Below are 18,936 nucleotides of genomic sequence, written 5' to 3'. Positions count from 1 at the left end.
GGAGGGAATGTGTTTGGTACAAGTTCATCACGGAGATTTATTTTTGCCTTTTATCTGGTTTGGGTGTGTCTATTGAATTGGGCCAATTAAGTCATTAAAATTGTGAAGTACTTATCAAAAAACAAGCTACAGTTTTTTAAAATATATTTTTGGTTGTTATTTTTGCTTAGCAACAGCTTTTTACCCCGTGGAAAGTTGAAGTCTCTGTTTCTTCTCCCCCGTTGCTAAGGTGGTGTTTGGGGTGTACAGGCAGTTATTAAGCACGACTGTTCACAGTCTGGTGATAGCAGTTTGTTGCTAAAAGCTTCCTTTAGTGTCTGAAACACAAAGTAGTGTGGTATGTTTTCTTTTTCCTTAGTATGCACATGTAATCCATTAGTATGTGTATCACTCATGACAACATGGATCAAAATAACTATCTTTCTTAGTGAGCAATAATGCAAAACATCCTTCACAAAATATTGATGGGATTCCTTGTTTATTAACAAATTAAACTGCTTCTGTAATTAAACTTTTAGCTATAGAATGCAGCCTTTTTCATGATATTGATATACCACTTTTTCATCTAGTCCCGTGTATCGCTTCGGAATATTAATATTTTTAATTTTAATTTCAAGGGTCATCACCTGTGTACACTCTGTACCTTCTACATTTAGAACATGTTTAAGTAGTCCACTGTGGACAGCAGCAATATATACTAGTGGCAATTAAATATTTACTCTTATACTTAAAGTTTAATTTCTTCTTACACAGTGAGTGGTTAGTTGTGAAATATATGGAAGTAATCTGCATTTCCATTGTGATAAGTAACCATTACCAGTTGATAAACTTTAATGATGATAACAAGTTGCTTATGGATTTTTGACGAATTGGAATTTTGAAAGAAAATGCTAACATTTAGTGTTGATCTCCGTCGTTATTTCTAATGGGACGTAACTCTGACTTAAAGTATATTCTGTTTTGTCATTATGATAAAGGAGATGGGTATTTTGGTTGTGAAACTTTTTTTCCTGTTTAGATCACTAATTTCTCCAACCCTTAATATGAAATGAGATTTTATTAACATGAGTAGTTAATACAGTATTATGTAAAATTTCCATTCCAATATTGATAAAATAACAAAAGTGAAATAATTTTTCTTGAATTTTGCTAATTCAGTTAACAATAACCATATGAAATATTTGCTGGCATAGCTAACATTAAACACTAATTAATCTTATTAATGAGACCTTTACAACTTTCCTACTGGCTCTATTGATTTTGACCCTTAATGAGTAATTTGTATTTTCAATAGCATAAGAATATCAGATATGGCAAATCAACTTTTTGACTTATCCTTATAGTCTCCAAGAACAGTTTCCTTGTTTCTGGTTATTCTGCAGAAAATGATGCTTAACATCAGGTGATAAATTAATGGGTATGAAAGGTATGAAGTGGTAAGAGAAGGAGCTGTTTCTCAGTTTCATATGCTGTAGAGTAAGTAACTCAGATTGATGGAAATTTTGTGACATTGCAGTTTACTAATCCTGTGTAACAGCTTCGAAACCAAGAATAAAGAAAGGGTAGTAGTAATATGTCATAAAATGAATGTCAATCATGTACTTTAGTATTTTTTAGCCTAAATAGTAGTTTTAAAATTAATACTTTCTTATGGATACAAAATAAAGTTTAAAGGGTAGAAATTAATTAATTGCTAAATGAAAAATAAAATTTATTGTAAAACTGGAAAAAATAAGCTTTTATTGGTTTTATTCCATTATTAAATATAATTGGAAATAAAATTAGTATATGTTGACATCATTATACAAGTATCAGATAAGAGTTAAGTTTATACATACACACATGTGTGTGTATATGTACATGACCAAATAAAAAGTGACTTGCAGTGATGAATTAAACATGCTTAATAGAGTGATGTAATATTTGCTAATGTATCTCTATTTTAGTGGTAGTAAGTGAGCTAGGTATAAAGGTTTTTAATTGAAGCATATAATATGACTATTGGGTTATGTGTTATTTAAATTTAGCAATTTATTTTAAAAAATACATTTTCTTGGTTAACTGCTAAATGTTCTTCAGAAGCTATCTTTTACTATATTTATCACCAAGTTGTAAACTGCTGAGATTAAGGATCACATACTGATTGAGTCATTGACAGCAATAAGCACTGAAACTGTTCGAAATAAGTCACGTGCCCAAACGAACAGAGTATTTTTATAGCAGTTATGTGTGGCATGCCAGTGGTCACAGGAGTTGAAAATTTTCACTATTTTAAGTAGTTTAATTATTACAGTGAGTTTCAGGGAAATACTTAAATTTGTGGGAATTCAAAATCATAGAATGGCTAATACTTTTGAAATACTTTAATGTATATTTTACCAGAACATACCACTAATAGAGTCTACCTACTTACTATACAGTGTAAATAGTGTTTCTTATATAATCTGAGGTCAATTAAAGGTAGGTAAAACAGAAAACAGTGACCAAAACTGTGTATATTGATTTTCATTGTGTTTAGTATTTTACATATTTTTCTCATCTATACTATTATAAATTAATTGTTTATATTTATTATTGCTTCACATTAAAAGGGATATATACCCCATGACATTTAAACATATGTCCCATTTGTGATACAGAAAAGAATTATGAAATAAAAATCCCAAGTTATATATCTAAATTTTTTTCTTTTATATAACCGAAGAGAATTGAAAAAGTAGCCTCAATCATGCAATAATTAAAAGGTTTATTTTATTGTTTGTGCTCTGCAAAACTTGAATCATGTTACTGAAATGAAGATTAAGGTTTTGTGATATTTTAAGATTTCATAAAATTTAAAAATAGTTGATAGTTTTGATAGTTTTTGTTCAGATATTAAATTATCAATCATAATTGTCATGTTATTTTCAATTGAATTAATTTTGTTACTTTTTTGTTATTAGGATGATATATTATTTCTTTTATGTTGTTTAGAAATATATACCTATATTAATAAGCTATTTATAATGAATATGATATTTACTTGAATGTGATTACTATATGATTATTATATAGTAATTCTTAATTTTATAATTTTTAATTAAAAAAATTGAGTAGCTACTCTTTGGGTTCAGCTGCAATTGATTTAAAGTTATATATTTATATCTTAATTAAGCTGTGCATTAAGATGATAACTAGAACAAAGCAATATTTTAGAGCAAAACTACTTTACTCAGTATGCAAGTATAAGTAAATAAAAGCTACTCCAAAACACTCTCTTTTCTTAAATACATTAAAGAGATTAATAAAAAAACGTAGCTGTAAAATAGGTTAGCATCTAAGTTGCAAATAATATGACCTGTGGAAATAACTGAAGAATATTCAGGATATGATGAGATTTTTAACAATTTTTGAAATAAAAACTAGGAACAATATTTCATAATTTTAAATCAGACATTTTCAGAATTATTTAGAATGATTTTAGAAATTCATATTAGGCCTGTATTTTTACCACATTAATAACAAACAAACAAACAAAAACTAGACACTCAAGTGACTTTTAAATTGTAGAACCTTCTTATTTCTTTATACCTCAGAATTCCTGCTTATAAAATAGAGATAATCAAGCTTGCCAGGTAAGAAGGCACATAAAACCCTGAGATCACATCTTAGATTCTTGAATATGGAAATTATTGTGAGATAATATTTTGTTTTTAGTCAGATCCACATGTAAGCTGTATATGTCAGATGTGAGACATAACCTCCATTAAAATCAAAGAAAAGAAAATCTGTCTTGAAAGAAACTTCTCAGCATTTTTGTCTAACACTTCTAATGTTGGCCAGCTCCACAGCTCCACACTTCAGGGGAATTCATCCTTTTGACTGAGAGCGTTTTTATGTGGCATTTTAAACTTGCTTTATGATGGGAAAATGTCTTATAATTGGTACCCAGTATATGCAAAAATGCCTTTCTTTTTCGTGCTGATCACTAAAGTTGTAGAATGTATCTGTTTCTTTTTTAGCAAACACCTTAGATTTGGGAAGAACTAAGGAAAGAAGAAAAAAAAATTAAGGTTTTCTCTCCTGCATTCAGGATGGTACATTATCAACACACTAGATGTGGAATAATCCATTAATTTGATCCATGCTGTCCTTAATTAGCTAAAATGTAGATATTAAATTATGGTTTTAAAGACCTTTTCTTGAATTTATGGAAAATCCATTCTGACTTTTACAGGATTGCACCACACAGACGGCTGTAACAAGTGTCTTAATTATTTGCTGTGACCTAGTAGATGCAGCATGATTAGTTCATCACCTTGCCCCATGGGAGACAGTGTGAAAGATTCTTCCATTCACAATCTGGCAAAAAATGAGATTTTTTTTTTTTCCCTGCTCATTGCTGAGTTGGACAAGCTGTGCTGAATCAATTAACCTCCTATGTGTTTTTTCTATAAAAGAAACCAAATCAAGGGTGGAATATATAGGAAAAGGAGTGAGAAAGTTTGGACAATTTAAGTGATATAGAGAAGATAATTGAGTTTTGTTTGGTGACTTTAAGGTTTGTCAAGAGTAGCCATGAAGACCTTGAAGGAAGTTTTCAATTATGTCTCCCCTTGTAACACTTGTATACAGATGAAAGCCATTAAGGTACATCCAGAACTACCTTAAAGGAAGAGATAATAACTAAAATAATGGAAAGATATTATGCAATGTGAGTAGCATATAGTGTCAGGTTTGGATATGTTTCATCTAGCAGTCACTCTCATTTCTCGTGTGTATGGCTTGCCTATGATTAAGAGTTAAGTACCGCATACTTCAGTCTTAAAACCATATGACATGACCATGTTCTTCTCTTTCCTTCATATTTACATATGTGTTTATAAAAAAAAAACCTTTACAGAATCAAAGGTGCAAATGTGCAAAGAAACAGAAAGTTCTGAAAATGACAATAAAGTCACATGTTCATAAACTAGATACTTGTCCTTGTGATCTTCAGCTGTCACACCATAAAACCAGCAATTCTTAAATTATCTCAAAATGTACTTGTAATGCTTGAATGAACAACAAAAAAGGAACAAATAAAAAACAAGGGTGCCACTAAGAATATGTATTTAGACAGGTACAAAAAATATATATACTGGGTTTATTTGAAAAAGGCACAGGGCATCCACAAACATTTAAGACATGCTTACTGCTGCTATTTCTCACTAATATGCTGTTGATGTCTATTACTACCAAACTCAACCTAGGCGGCCAGAGGAGAATGAAAAATAAAGGTATATTTAGAGTTAAAGATAAATTTCATCAGTGTTTTTTCCAACTTTTCTGCTTACAGTGCAATGAGAAAGAAAGGTGGACTGGATTAGTGGTATTCTCAAATTAAATGTATTGATTTAGTAACACACATGCTCACACACATACTTCCACATACATGATCTCACTTACAAAGAAAAAATAAATCCATCCAACTGTTTCATTTTCTACGTTTTTTTTTAATCTTGTAACTTTTTGCTTATTCCATTGCTTTGAATCCATAAAAAGCTGTTAGTCAATTGAGCTTAAAGCATCATTTAAATGTTGCTAATAAAATTCTAGGAAAGTATGGAGTTAAAGAAAATGCATCTGTCTCTAGAAGTACTTATATCTCTTTAGCATGTGTGAGAATTACAATAAGGATTTATCCTGTTAGAGTTGCACGGGTTATAAATAGGGTAAGTCATTGTAGTCTGGTAATACAATCAATAGAGTTTGGGTTGCCTTAGACTATCAGCAGGTGGCTGTCTGTAATTTGTTGCAAAGAGTGGTAGTGAGGGCTGAGAAGACTGATTTTGAATTTATTCCAAGTACTCAAATACTCGTAGAATGTTATCTCAGTGCTTAAAGTCTAGGAAGCCAGATAGGGCATATTATTATAAATCATTTTGAAATTTTTTATCATATTAAAAATGACTAATTATCAGGGCTGCCATGGAAGTTTGAGTGAATTGGGCATTCCTTTTTTCTTATTTTTGGTATGTCTTCTAGCAAAAGAATCTAATTGAACTTAACTTGACGAGAAATATCAGAATTTTCATACTGGCTTGTTCTCTTTTAGTATGTAAGGGTGTATGCTGCAGAATCAAATTATCAGGGTTCAAATTCTGGTTCCAGCATTTAGCACATTGTGACATTTATTTAGCAAGTCATTGATCTTCCTGGATCAGTTTTCTCTAAAGTCAAATGGAGATGATAATACCTTTCTTGTAGTGTTATAGTGAGGACTATAAGTGCTTAGTATCTTAAACAGCATATAATAAGAGTTAATGGATATAGACTGTTATACAAAGTATAAGCAATCATTTCTTGTAGCAAGGCAATTAGTGTTTGTTTAATATTTACAGATGGCTTCTCTTTGCAAGGCAATGTCAAGACAGCACAGCAGAACAATGAATATGTTACAGGATCGCCATTGTTGTGTTAAATCTGAGAGGAAAGACTGTTGAGTAAACAAATAAATAGGGTCTAGAAAAAAAAAAAGGTGTTTTGTTTTGTAATTTTTTTGGTCCGATCCTTGACAGGTTGTTAATTCTTTTTATATAATCATGTATTGCAAAAAATGACTTTTTTGCTCTATTGCATTCAAAGTTATTCAAAAATTGAAGTTTTTAATAGAAGAATTTTTTAAGAGAGCCCTATTTCTTTATAGTGACCATCCTCATTTACTGTTTCAAATAAATCCCACGGTTCACACGTAGGCATTTTTTCTCTACATTAATTACAAGCAAGTGCTTGAGAACTATTTTTGTTGTTTAAACCTTAGTCACAACAGGGATTATTCTGAAGAAAAAAAGTTAAAAAGCAAAGTAGAAATTATCAAAATCATTAAGCTACTTTACATAATTACTACTCCTTTCAGTAGGGTTAGGAGATACAGAAAAAGTATATTGCATTTCGCCCATTCTTAATTTTCTAACTAGTGAATTAGAGGGAGAAAATTGGTATTCATAAAACAAAGAAGCAAGCACTGCATAGTAGAAAGTTCTGTTTGTGTCATCGGCATTTAGAAAAGAAAGATAATCAAATGGTCTCTGGACTCATTACACAAGGCTTCATTCTTACAGGAGGTGCATATTGAGCTGCATCTTGTTACCAAAATTAGACAGGGTTGCGATTGGCTGAGGGAAGGGAAGATACTTCAGGTTCATTTGTTGGTTCACTACTTACTGAAATACATCATCTTGGGCAAATCATTGAACATCTTTGAGTCTCAGTTATTCATTTATTAATACAGATATTGCTTAGTAAAAGGATAGCAGATAGAACTAATTGGATTAATATACATAAATTACCAGGTACACAGTAAATAATTAAGGAAAGCTTAACAAATAGTATTGCTATCTTTTTCTCAATTTTTAGAAGATTCATTTAAAACAGTAAATGAGCTTAATGTTGCATAACCCTAATAGAGACATAATAAAACATATAAAACATGCCAGTATCAATTTGTTTATTATTGATAAAATAGATATTGAATAAGTTCATAATACTGGGCTGAAGCAAATAAGTGATAAAGAGGTAAATTTGTTTTCAATTATTTTAAAATCTTTTAATTAAGAAAAAGCATATACACACTTAAAACATAGGGCTGGATTAAATTGTTTTTATAAGAAATACATGCTCTAATTGTTTAGAGTTTGGAAGACACGGAGAAAACATCAGTTGTGTGATATTTATGTGGGCCTAAATGTGTCCCGTACATTTACTGATTTAATCCTCCAACAGTTCATTGAGATAGGTTCTTCTAGATAACTCAAGTCACAGTTAAATAAGGCACAAAGACAATTTGAGTCAATACACTCTGCGTTCATAAGAAGAGAAAATGATGAACAGTGTTAATAGGCACATAGTTAAAGTCAAGTGAAGACTCAAAAGTTCATTGGGTTTGATAACTAGTCCCAGGTATTTTCTTGATTATAGTTACACACAGCTGTAGAAGTGTAAACAAAAATTGTAAAAGATTAAATGGAAAGTCTAAATATACAACTAAAATATTTTATATTTTAAGACAGGTAAGGGTTGGCATTAACATAAATGGCTGACTCTGGGGTCCTGGTTGTTAGGAGACAAGAGAAGCTAGAAGAAGGCTGATGCAATGAGAGAATGAGGGCTCGGTACTTAAGGGGGTAGGAGGGAAAGCAGAGGAGAGAAGTGGAAATGATCATCGTGATCTAAAAGGTAAATTTAGAGCCCGTACTTTGAATAATTTTTGTCCCCCTGGCAGAGAGGTCTGAGATTTTTCCTATTCAATTACCTTACTAATTTGGAGAGGTAATTGAACATTTGTGGAATGTTCTATAATGTGTGAAACAATATAGGTATATTATGGATATAATATGTAGGTAGATGAGTGATAGGTAATTAGATGTTTCCAATAGTTTGTATAATCCTATAGTAAGGACTGAAGACTACATTACTGAATAGGGATGTCAAGAAACCATGTGGTGACTTAGCGAAAAGAAAACAATGTACCTATCAGAATAAATTTAGACAATGACCAGATACATAGAGCGAAGGAAAAATTAATTGGTTAAGTATAGGTAGTGGATGGGGGAGGTGAAGAAGTATTTATTAAAGGGATAAGGAGAGAGCAGTGTTAAGTTGCCAAGAATTTCAAGGTAATATATGAATAATAAAAGTAATTATTATTATAAAACCATAAAAATAAAAGTAATAATAAAAGGCAATATATTAATAATAAAGTTAAGGCAAAATTTACTTTTTCTTACCATGTGCCAGAACCATGTCGACCTGTTTTTAAAGTCACGAGCAATTCATGGTATTCCATGGTAATATGCAATATTACTATTCCATATTGCAAAAACTAAGTTTGTTTTTTTTTTCCAAAATTTGTCAGAATCATACAATGGTGAGTCTATCAATATCAAAGTGCTGTACTCTATATAACTTACCATATAATAAACTATATTGGAAATATACTAGACCATAGCAGCCCCGAAAATGGTATGTTAACTCAGCTATAAAAGGATATGTGCATGGCATTTGAGGGAGTAGGTACTGAGCCAGGCTGTCTAGTTTTAGTTCTGGTTTTTACTTGCTGTGTTGATACTGGACAAGTTACTCACCTTCTCTGTGCCTTAGAGTTCCCATTTCTAAAATGAATATATAAATAGTGCCTACTTTGTTCAGTTGATGTAATAGTTAAATAAGGTAATGTGCATAAAATGCTTGGGAAACTAGATTGTACATAGAAAGCAATTTTATGTGTTGGCTTTTATTATCTGTTAAAATTCTAAAGCATTGAGATTGAATAAAAGGAAGAATTATGTTCTTACATCATTTCATTCAGAGACCTATCATGTGTCTATATACAAAGTTTTGTATTTTTAAAAGGTTACAAAAATGTTTGAAGCACCTTTAATGTTTCTTTTTTAACTTTTTATTCTTAGTAGCCAATATGAAAATAACGTAGTAGTAAGTTATAAAGTTTTCATAAATTGAACCCAGGGCCCCTACATATCGGAAGCACACTAGATTTCAACAGAGAATTTAGTTTTACCCAGCGTCTGCCCCTAGCAGCCTATATTGTTATGGTGACCTTTCCCTCCATATTTTTTGTGCTGTTCTCTCCACACGGTGTTGATTTCTCATTGTGTATTTTGCCCTCAAGGGATAAAATACATCTTATAAATTATTTCATTAAGTCAGTCTAAACTTCCAAAGAAGATTATCTGAAAATCTCTTCAGGGTTGACTATTTTATTTTCTTATTTTATGTGACTTGGATTTTAACATTTTTATTCTGGTTGCTTCTGACAGTAAGGAGAATTGGTAAAATCAAGAATGATGCTGTGAGAGATGAGAGTAGATGTCGAAGTAAGAGCTACCACGCTTCCTCTTCTAGTGCTTCCAGGCAAAGAACTGGCTGGAAAGGCAGAGGGATGGAAAATTGTGTAAAACTAGGTGGTGGGGGGAGATAAAAATGCTTTAATTCCCTAGATGGGTGAATTTTGTCATTTTTTAGATAGCCTAACACAAGGACGTCAGATTAACGACTTTTATCAGGATTGTCCTCCCCACTTAACTTCTGTAGAAACTTGTGGCTTGTTTTTCACATACAGAAGGAAATTATTTTTTCTCCAAGATCCTCAGAATTCTGAGGTGAAGATGTTAAGTTCTAAAATACTATATGAAATACAGAGAGAAATAAGCATCAAGGAGGTCAAAGGGATAATAATTGAGAAAGGGTAGAAATATAAGCCACTCTGTCACTTTAGCCCCACTTCTCTGCTTTTTCCTGCCCAGAGCCTTCTCTCCTTTTTCTCTTTGAAATTTTCATTAAAGAAACATTTCATGTAGGAATTGATTTAATCAATTATTGGCCCGAAGAATGGATGAAAGACTTGAAACGCTTTAAAAACTTGGGTCTTTTGCATTATAAAAAAGGTTCTGTTGAACCTAAATGCATTTCCAGTAATTGAAATATGTATAATAGGAGAAATGTTTTTTAGCTCAAGGCTCCTGCTGTTGGTCTGTTGCTATTGTTATGTTTGTAATACTGGAAGCTGCCACCTTATTTTAAACTATGCAATCAGAAAGTAAGTATTGCTTAGTTTTGTCACCTCAAGGGAAGCAATCTTTTGTAAGTTAAAAGTAAAAACTGGCACAGTGAAGGCAAAACTACCAGTAAAATATTATTCTACTTTTCTATTTAGCTCCCTTCCATGTTTTTCAAGGCTACTTTTTCCAACTTTCTCTTCTCTCTTCAAATCGCCTTTGCTACCACTTCCCTTACCATGCTCAGTAGATAGCCTGGTCTTATTCTTCACTGAGAGTATAGAATTTTCATATTATGAGAGCCAAGACTTCAGGCTATAAAATCAGAAAAAGTACTTGTATTTATTTCCCAGTTCTCTACTTGCCTTCTGTTACTATGGAAAAATAACCCTAGTTTTAGGATAAGTATGGAACTTGTATCCAGACAATGGATCACAACGTTTTTTTTTTTAGGAATTTTACATATTGATTTTTTTTTTTTTTTTTGGTACTCATTCATTGATTTTCAGGCTTTTCCATTCTGATCCACCCTTCACATCACTATTTAAAATCGCTCAGATTTCTTCACTATCAGAAGTTTGCAGGAGGAAGAGCAAAGCCAAAGAACAGTGTCGCTCAGTGCCACACAGTCCTTTCGCTGCTTCCCCATCTCTCTTCTTCTCTTGATAACCACACTCAATGTATCCAGTGCCTGACTCGCCACTTCTGCGAACCTCGGGCTGAATCCAACTCCTCTAATCTCAGCATCTTTCGCCGGTGTCATCGGAAATCTTTTGGCAGTTCATCCCAAAAGCGATTCTCATTAGTCATATTACTTGATAAAATTTAACTAAACACTCTCTCTTACCTGAAACAGTGTTCATCTGCAGAGAGGTGGTGGGTTCAGAGACTTGAGGAGAGAAGAGGTTTGAAAAAGCAACTTCGGAAAAAAAGGAAAGAAGGTCAAATACGAAAACAGAGTGATTCCGACTGCAAACTCCTGTTTTAATTCTCGTATCCCCACTGTGCGTCCCCTCTACCACCTAGACACAAATACACTTACCAGTGTCCTTTATAGATTCCTACTTCTGTCCTTTTCCTTAAATTATTGTATACTTTGAGGTCTGCATAATTACTTTTTGTTCTGTACCCTCTACGGGGGCATCTCACCCAGCCTCTCATTGTTTCAGCTGTCAGATTAAGTCGATGACTCCCACATCAATATGTCTAATCCACATTTTCCTTTGAGCCTATGATCTACATACCAATCTGAAAGCTAGAAACAGATATTTCATCTTTCCCTTCCACTGCCTCCACCTGTCCTTTTACTTCTCTTATCTAAACGAAGTACACCACCATCTACCCGGATGTTCATTATAATTGGTACCTTCGTTATCTTTACTATCAAATTTAATTGATTACTAAGCATTAGCGATTCTTCTAAAACATCTCTCTTGAATTCATCCATATCTCTTTATCATCCTTATCTACTAGCCTATTTGGGACAAGCAATAACACTTCACTGGGTGTGTGCAGGAGACCCTCAACTCTATACTCCTGTCTCCACCCGCACAGCAACCAGATTTTATTATTCAAAGCACTTCACTGAACAGCCCACTGCCATTTGTAAATCTATTCATTGGCCTCCCACACCTTTAGATTGAAGTTCAAATCCTTTAATATGGCTTTATCATTAAGCTCATCTCTTGATAAGCCTGACTGCTCACTACTTCACTTTCTAAACTCCCCAAGCTCCAACCACTTTGAACTTCTTTTAGGTTCCTGAGAATATCATATTCTTTCTCCTTCAGGAATTTGCATATATTCAATCTTCAGTTTTGCCTGGATAATTTCTGCTTTCCATCAAGCTCGCTCTCTAGAAAAACTGCCCTGATCATCCATGCTTGGGTTTGGCGCCTTACTTAAGTATTTCCAAATTTTGCAGAATTTACCCATGTGTGTATTAACTACCTGTTTAGGTAGTTTATTTACTAGTGATCAATAAGTTCCTTAAATTTAGTAATACATCAAATGGCAGCCCCTCCCCCCCCAAAATATATGTCCATATGGTAATACCTCAAACTTCTGAATGTTACTCTATTTGTAAAAGGGGATTTTGCAGATTTAATAAAGGAACTTGAGGTGCAGAGATCATTCTGGATTACCCTGCTAGACCATAAGTCCAATGACAGGTGTTCTTATAAGAGACACACAGGGGAGATTTGATGAACAGAAAGAAGAAGACACAGATGAAAGAAGAAAATGCAATGAGAAGTTGGAAGCAGAGATTGGAGTAATGTGGCCATAAGCCAAGGAAGCCAAGGCATGCCAGTGGCCACCAGGAGCTGCAATGGGCAAGGAAGAATTCTCCTCTGGAGCCTCCAGAGGTAGTGCAGTCTTGCCAACACTTTGATTTTGGGTTTCTGGCCTCTAGAACTGTGAGAAAATAAATTCTGTTGTTTTGAGCCACTTAGTTTATGGTAATTTATTGTGGTAGACCCAGGAAGCTAATTCAGTTAGGAAATGTCTATCTTTATACACTTTTTAATTCCAGTGCTTAGCATTACCTGACCACAAATTAGACACTCAATAGATGTTTCTTGAAAGACTGAAGAGTGATAAATATGATTCATTTTCTGTATATTGAACTTATTTGAGCTGTACTATATCTATACAAAAATAGCAGTATGTACAACCCAGTATATATACTTAAATATCATGTAGGTATTAACAACTATAAATATAATAGGCAAACTATTATTTTCCTTACATAAAAGGTAAACTATTATCATAGTTGTAAGTTAAAATTACATTAATATCTGTTGGTTCCATAATTCTTGCCCTGAGTAGATATGTCATTAAGCAGGACTTAACTGATTCTGATGCTGAAAATTACAGTGAGATTTCGTCGAACATGTAGCCATCCAAATATGCTCTAGAAGACATGTATGACTTCAGTAACTTTAACAAAAAGAAGATAGTCATGTTCAAACAAGCCAATAAGATAAGGAACAACATGTAATCTTTGAATCTACTCTAATATTGTCAATACCTTTGGTATAACTTTCACTAGTATGATATCTAGGCACAGTATGTGACCATGTTCAAGTAGCTACTGTGTTGACTTAGAAGAGGCTTGTTTTCAAAACCTTACAATTTATTTAAAAAAAAAAAATGTTTGTAGTTGAGTTGGTACAACCTACAAGGGAGCACTAACCAGCACAATTCACAAAATAAGTCATTTTGAAAGTATAGGTTGATATATTTCAAGGGTTTATTTGAATGCTTCTGACCTTAAGACTTCTGTTAGTCTGATTCTCTAGCACAGGTTCTTTTTTGAACATCTCTCTCTTTGAAAAAGTCTATCTTGATTTATCCATTTTCATTTTAATTGTACACAAATTATAGTTGTATAGTGGGGATTCTGAAGAGGGGAGAGAAAGGGTGAAAATTCAAGGGTAAAACTTATGAAAAGAGATTAGGAAAAAATTATGAGCTAGAAAAGATATACAAGCTTTACGTGGTTAGAGGCATGTTTAATTCAGTGTCTTGGGGGAAAATGTCATACTCTTATGATAATTAAATAGCGTTGTGTTTGATGAGGTGGTTCCACATTCTTCATAATGCTAAAGTAATTCAAGCACATGAATTTTATTTCCTCTTGTTTTACTATACTACGGTCAGCTTTGGAGTATGAACTTTTCAATCTGAACTTTGTGTCTACTAGTCACCTAATTTTGGCCTTTTTTCATTTCAGTTACTTTTGTGTTCATCATGTATTAACATGATGTTTGATAAAAGAAAGTTTATTGGCTGTATTAAGCTTTTAAAATATATGCAGAAATAGTAGAGGGAGTTGTTTAAATCGAGTCTTTCCTCTTAATATTATCATTACGATGGCATCTATTATCACACCATTGTAAAATGTTCTATAAATGAACAAAAATAATACCTGTTACTGCTCTTTTGTCATAATATTTAGGTTCTAAAATACAACTTTCGAGGTGCTGTCACCTAACAAAAATACGTCCATGGATGATGTCTTAATAATTATGGGAAACTATGTGCATACATTTTTAAGCAACTTGTCTGACTTGAAAACTAAAGGTATTTTTCCTATTTACACTATATGATTTTACACCACTTCTTTAAATATCTTCAGTTACATATTTCTAAATATTTAAGACACATTTCATCTTTGTCAGCGATCTTATGGTAATGTATTTACTCTGATTTGTCAGATCTCAATCATATATATATACATATACACATATATATGTATACACTAATTTTCTGTGGTATTTTCACATGAAGTAGAGTTTTATTTTTATTTTATTGATGCAGTGTATGATTCTGAGGAAATCTTTTTTTTAACAAATTCATTTTTAATATATTTTAATCCAGGTATAGCAATAAGATATTTCCCCCTTTTTAAATGTAAAATATTAGTTTGTATATGTTTGTTAGTCTTGTCATCCTTTTTATTAGTTTTTTGAAACTCAGTTTTTAAATCGAGTAGAATAACCCTATTAATTTATACTTAAAAATCAATTCATTTAATTTCTTATATATTCCACATCTACTTTTTATTTTCTTATTCATACCTGGTTTTAGATAGTATTTCTCTTCCAACATGTGTGACATTGTGTATATATGAATATACATTCATATACATATGTGCTTTCACATATATATGAATTCTTTTCTTGTCAGGATTGATAGACATATGAGCATATTGTGAGGACATATTGAATAATATTTCATTTCTCATTTTAGCAAGTGCCATTTAGTTCCTTGATTTATTGTGTTTGAGTAAATATAAAAAACTGACCTATGACTATCAGAAACATCACTGATAGTGAATAAAGATGATTTTATTCTTTTCTATCAGGGCCCAGGTGAAAGAATGGTAAAATTAAAGCATAAACTGTAAACGTAAGTTGATCTCTTCACCAGCTGGTGGTGAATATTTGAGGCTGATATATATGTATTCCTAGACAAACATAAACATGCAGTAAATTTCCAAGTCCTACCATTGCCAAAGCAAAATGTCTACGATCACATCATCATTTCAGTACACATTCCTGAAGTTATAGGTTTGGGGATACTTTCCAATGTTTAAGATTGCCCTAAATGCTAACTTTAATCAATATAAAATACAACAGGACACTCCAAATCTGACTGTGATAATTCCCCCCTAAAGCCTATTTCATATAGCCTGAATAGTGACATACTGAGCAGTATTAGGAGTAGGCAATCATACAACATAGTATGTGAGATCTAGGGTGTAATATTAAAAACGGCGTTCCTTATATATGAATGTGAAATACAGAATAAATTCTTTATCACAGTGTACAATGGATGTACACTTAGTCGCTATTGCCTGGTGACTGAAATTTTTTATAAATTTATGTTCCGTTTATTAAAAATACATATTGCTAATTATAAATGTTATCTATGAATGGAATCTTAGAGTTTTCAAGGAATATCTTATTCCAATTTTAATTAATTTGTTAAATATGTATTATATTTAGCCAGGGTTTGTCGAAACTGCCATTATAAAGAACAAAATAGAATTGGAAAAAAAAATTTCCTCTGCCATAAACTATTATAATTTTAACTTTGGAAATTGTGGTCACTTTCTTTTCTAATACAGTCATACCTCATATTGTTGCCTTTAGCTTTATGTTGCTTCACAGACATCGTGTCTTTTACAAATTGAAGGTTTTTGGTAACCCCGCATTGAGGAGACTATGGATGCCATTTTTCCAACAGTATTTTTCAAGTACATGACTTTGTGTCACATTTTGGGAAATATCACAAAATTTCACACTTTTTCATTATTGTATTTGTTATGGTTATCTGTGATCAGTGATCTTCGACGTTACTATTATAATTGTTTTTGGAGAGCCATGAGCCACGCCCATGTAAGGTGGTAAAGTTAGTTGATAAATGTGAGTGTTCTGATTGCTCCACCAACTGGCCATTTCCCAGTTTCTCCCCCTCTCTTTGGGCCTCCCTATTCCCTGAGACAGAACAGCATTGAAATTATATCAATTAATAACCCTACAATGTCCCTAATATTTCAAGTGAAAAGGAGAGTTGAATGTCTCTCATTTTAAATGAAAAACTAGAAATGATTAAGCTTAGTGAGAAAGTTGTGTTGAAAGCCAAGATAGGCTGAAAACTAGCCCCTTTCTCTAAACAGCCAGGTTGTGAATGCAAAGGAACAGTTCTTGAAGAAAATTAAAAGTGCTATTTCAGTGAACACATGGATGATACAAAAAAAAAAAAAGAGAGAGTAAAACTACTTTATTGTTGGTAGGGAGGAAGTTTTAGTGATCTGGATAGGAGATCAAACCAGCCTAACCCAGAGTGAGGCCCTAGCTTTCTTCAGGTCTATGAAGGCGAGTGGGGGTGAGGAAGCTGCAGAAGAAAACTTCACAGCTATCAGAGGTTGGTGATTGAGGTCTAAGGAAAGGAGCCATCTCCATAACATAAAAGTGCAAGATGACCCCGATGTTCATTGCAGCATAATTCACGATGGCCAAGACATGGCAAAGTGCCCTTTGATAGATGATTGGATAAAGAAGATGTAGTACATATATACAATGGAATATTGCTCACCCATAAGAAAAAGTGAAATATTGTCATTTGTGACAATATTTGGACAGATCTTGAGAATATCATACTAAGTGAAATAAGTTAGACAGATAAAGTGGAGAACCATATGATTTCATTCATGTGTGGGATATAATACTGAAAACAACAAACACAAACAAACAAAAACTCATAAACACAGATAACATTTACCAGAGGATAAAGGGACAGAGGGTGAGGTAGGAACAGGTAAAGGGGGTCAAATATATGGTGACGAAATGAGATTTGACTTTGGTGGTCAAGCGATACAATATAAAGATGATGCATTATAGAATTTTACACTTGAAACCTATATAATTTTATTAACCAATGTCACCCCAATAAATTTAATTTTAAAAAGTTTTTTTTAAAAGTGCAAGGCGAAGCAGCAAGTGCCAATGAGCAAGTGCTGATTCAGAAACTGCAGCAAATTATTCATGGGACCTAGCTAAGATAATTAATGAAGGTGACTACATTAAACAACAGCTTTTCAATGTAGATGAAACAGCCTCGTATTGGAAGAAGATGCCATCTTGGACTTTTATAGCTAAAGATGAAAAGTCAATGCCTGGCATCAAAGCTTTAAAGGACATGCTGATGTGTTGTTAGGGGCTAATGCAGCTGTGACTTTAAGTTGAAGTCAGTGCTCATTTACCATTCTACAAATCCTAGGGCCCTTAAGAACTAGGCTAAATCTACTCTGCCCTGTGCTCTATAAATGGAACTCCAAAGCTGGATGACAGCACATCTATTTGCAACATGGTTTACTGAATATTTTCAGCCCACTCTTGAGACCTGCTGCCCAGAAAAAAGATCTCTTCCAAAATGTTACTGTTCATTGACAATGCACCCAGTCGCCCAAGAGCTCTGATGGAGACATACAAGATTCATGCTGTCTTCATGCCCACTAGCACAACATCCATTCTACAGCCCATGGAGCAAGGAGTAATTGGACTTTTAAGTCTTCTTATTTAAGAAATATACTCCATAAGGCTATTGCTGCCATAGATCCTGATTCTTCTGATGGATCTGGGCAAAGTAAATTGTAAACCTTCTGGAAGGGATTCACCATTCCAGATGCCATTGAGAGCATGCGTGATTCCTGGAAAGATGTCAAAATACCAACATTAACAAGAGTTTGGAAGAAGTTGATTTCAGCTCTCATGGATGACTTTGAGGGATTCAGTTCTTCAGTGGAGGAAGTAAGTGTAGATTTGGTAGAAATAGCAAGAGAACTAGAATTAGAAGTGGAGCCTGAAGATGTGATTTAATTGCTGTAATCTCATGATCAAACTTGACTGTATAAGTCACTTCTTATGGATGAGTGAAGAAAGTAGTTTCTTGAGATGGAATTTATTTCTGGTGAAGATCCTGTGAAGATTGTTGAAATGACAACAAAGGGTTTAGCATACTATATAAACTTAGTTGGTAAAATAACAGCAGAGTTGGAGAGGATTAACTCCAGTTTTGAAAGAAGTTCATCTGTGGACATAATGCTATCAAACAGCATTGTGTGCTACAGAGAAATAGTTCATGAGATGGAGAGTCAATCAGTGCATCAAACTTCACTGCCTTATTTTAAGAAACTGTCACAGCCACCCCAACCTTTAACAACCACCACCCTGATCAATCAGCAGCTGTCAACAATGAGGCAAGACCTCTCTGCCACCAGCAAAAAGATTATGACTTGCTGATGGCTCAGACAATGTCAAACATTTTTAGCAATAAGGGTTTTTTTTTTATTTAAAGTATGTACACTTTTTAAACATAATGCTATTTCACA

General features: G+C 33.1%; 1 protein-coding gene across 3 annotated transcripts in view; it reads left to right on the top strand.

Annotated features, from left to right (window-relative positions):
- Positions 1-18,936, top strand: part of GALNTL6 (polypeptide N-acetylgalactosaminyltransferase like 6) — an 881,484-nt gene that overhangs the window by 2,958 nt on the left and 859,590 nt on the right. The gene's annotated exons all lie outside the window — the stretch shown is intronic.

The sequence above is a fragment of the Rousettus aegyptiacus genome, unplaced genomic scaffold, assembly GCF_014176215.1.
Source record: "Rousettus aegyptiacus isolate mRouAeg1 unplaced genomic scaffold, mRouAeg1.p scaffold_m13_p_16, whole genome shotgun sequence".
In the NCBI taxonomy this organism is placed as follows: domain Eukaryota; kingdom Metazoa; phylum Chordata; class Mammalia; order Chiroptera; family Pteropodidae; genus Rousettus; species Rousettus aegyptiacus.
This window is presented reverse-complemented; position numbering and strand designations above follow the sequence as displayed.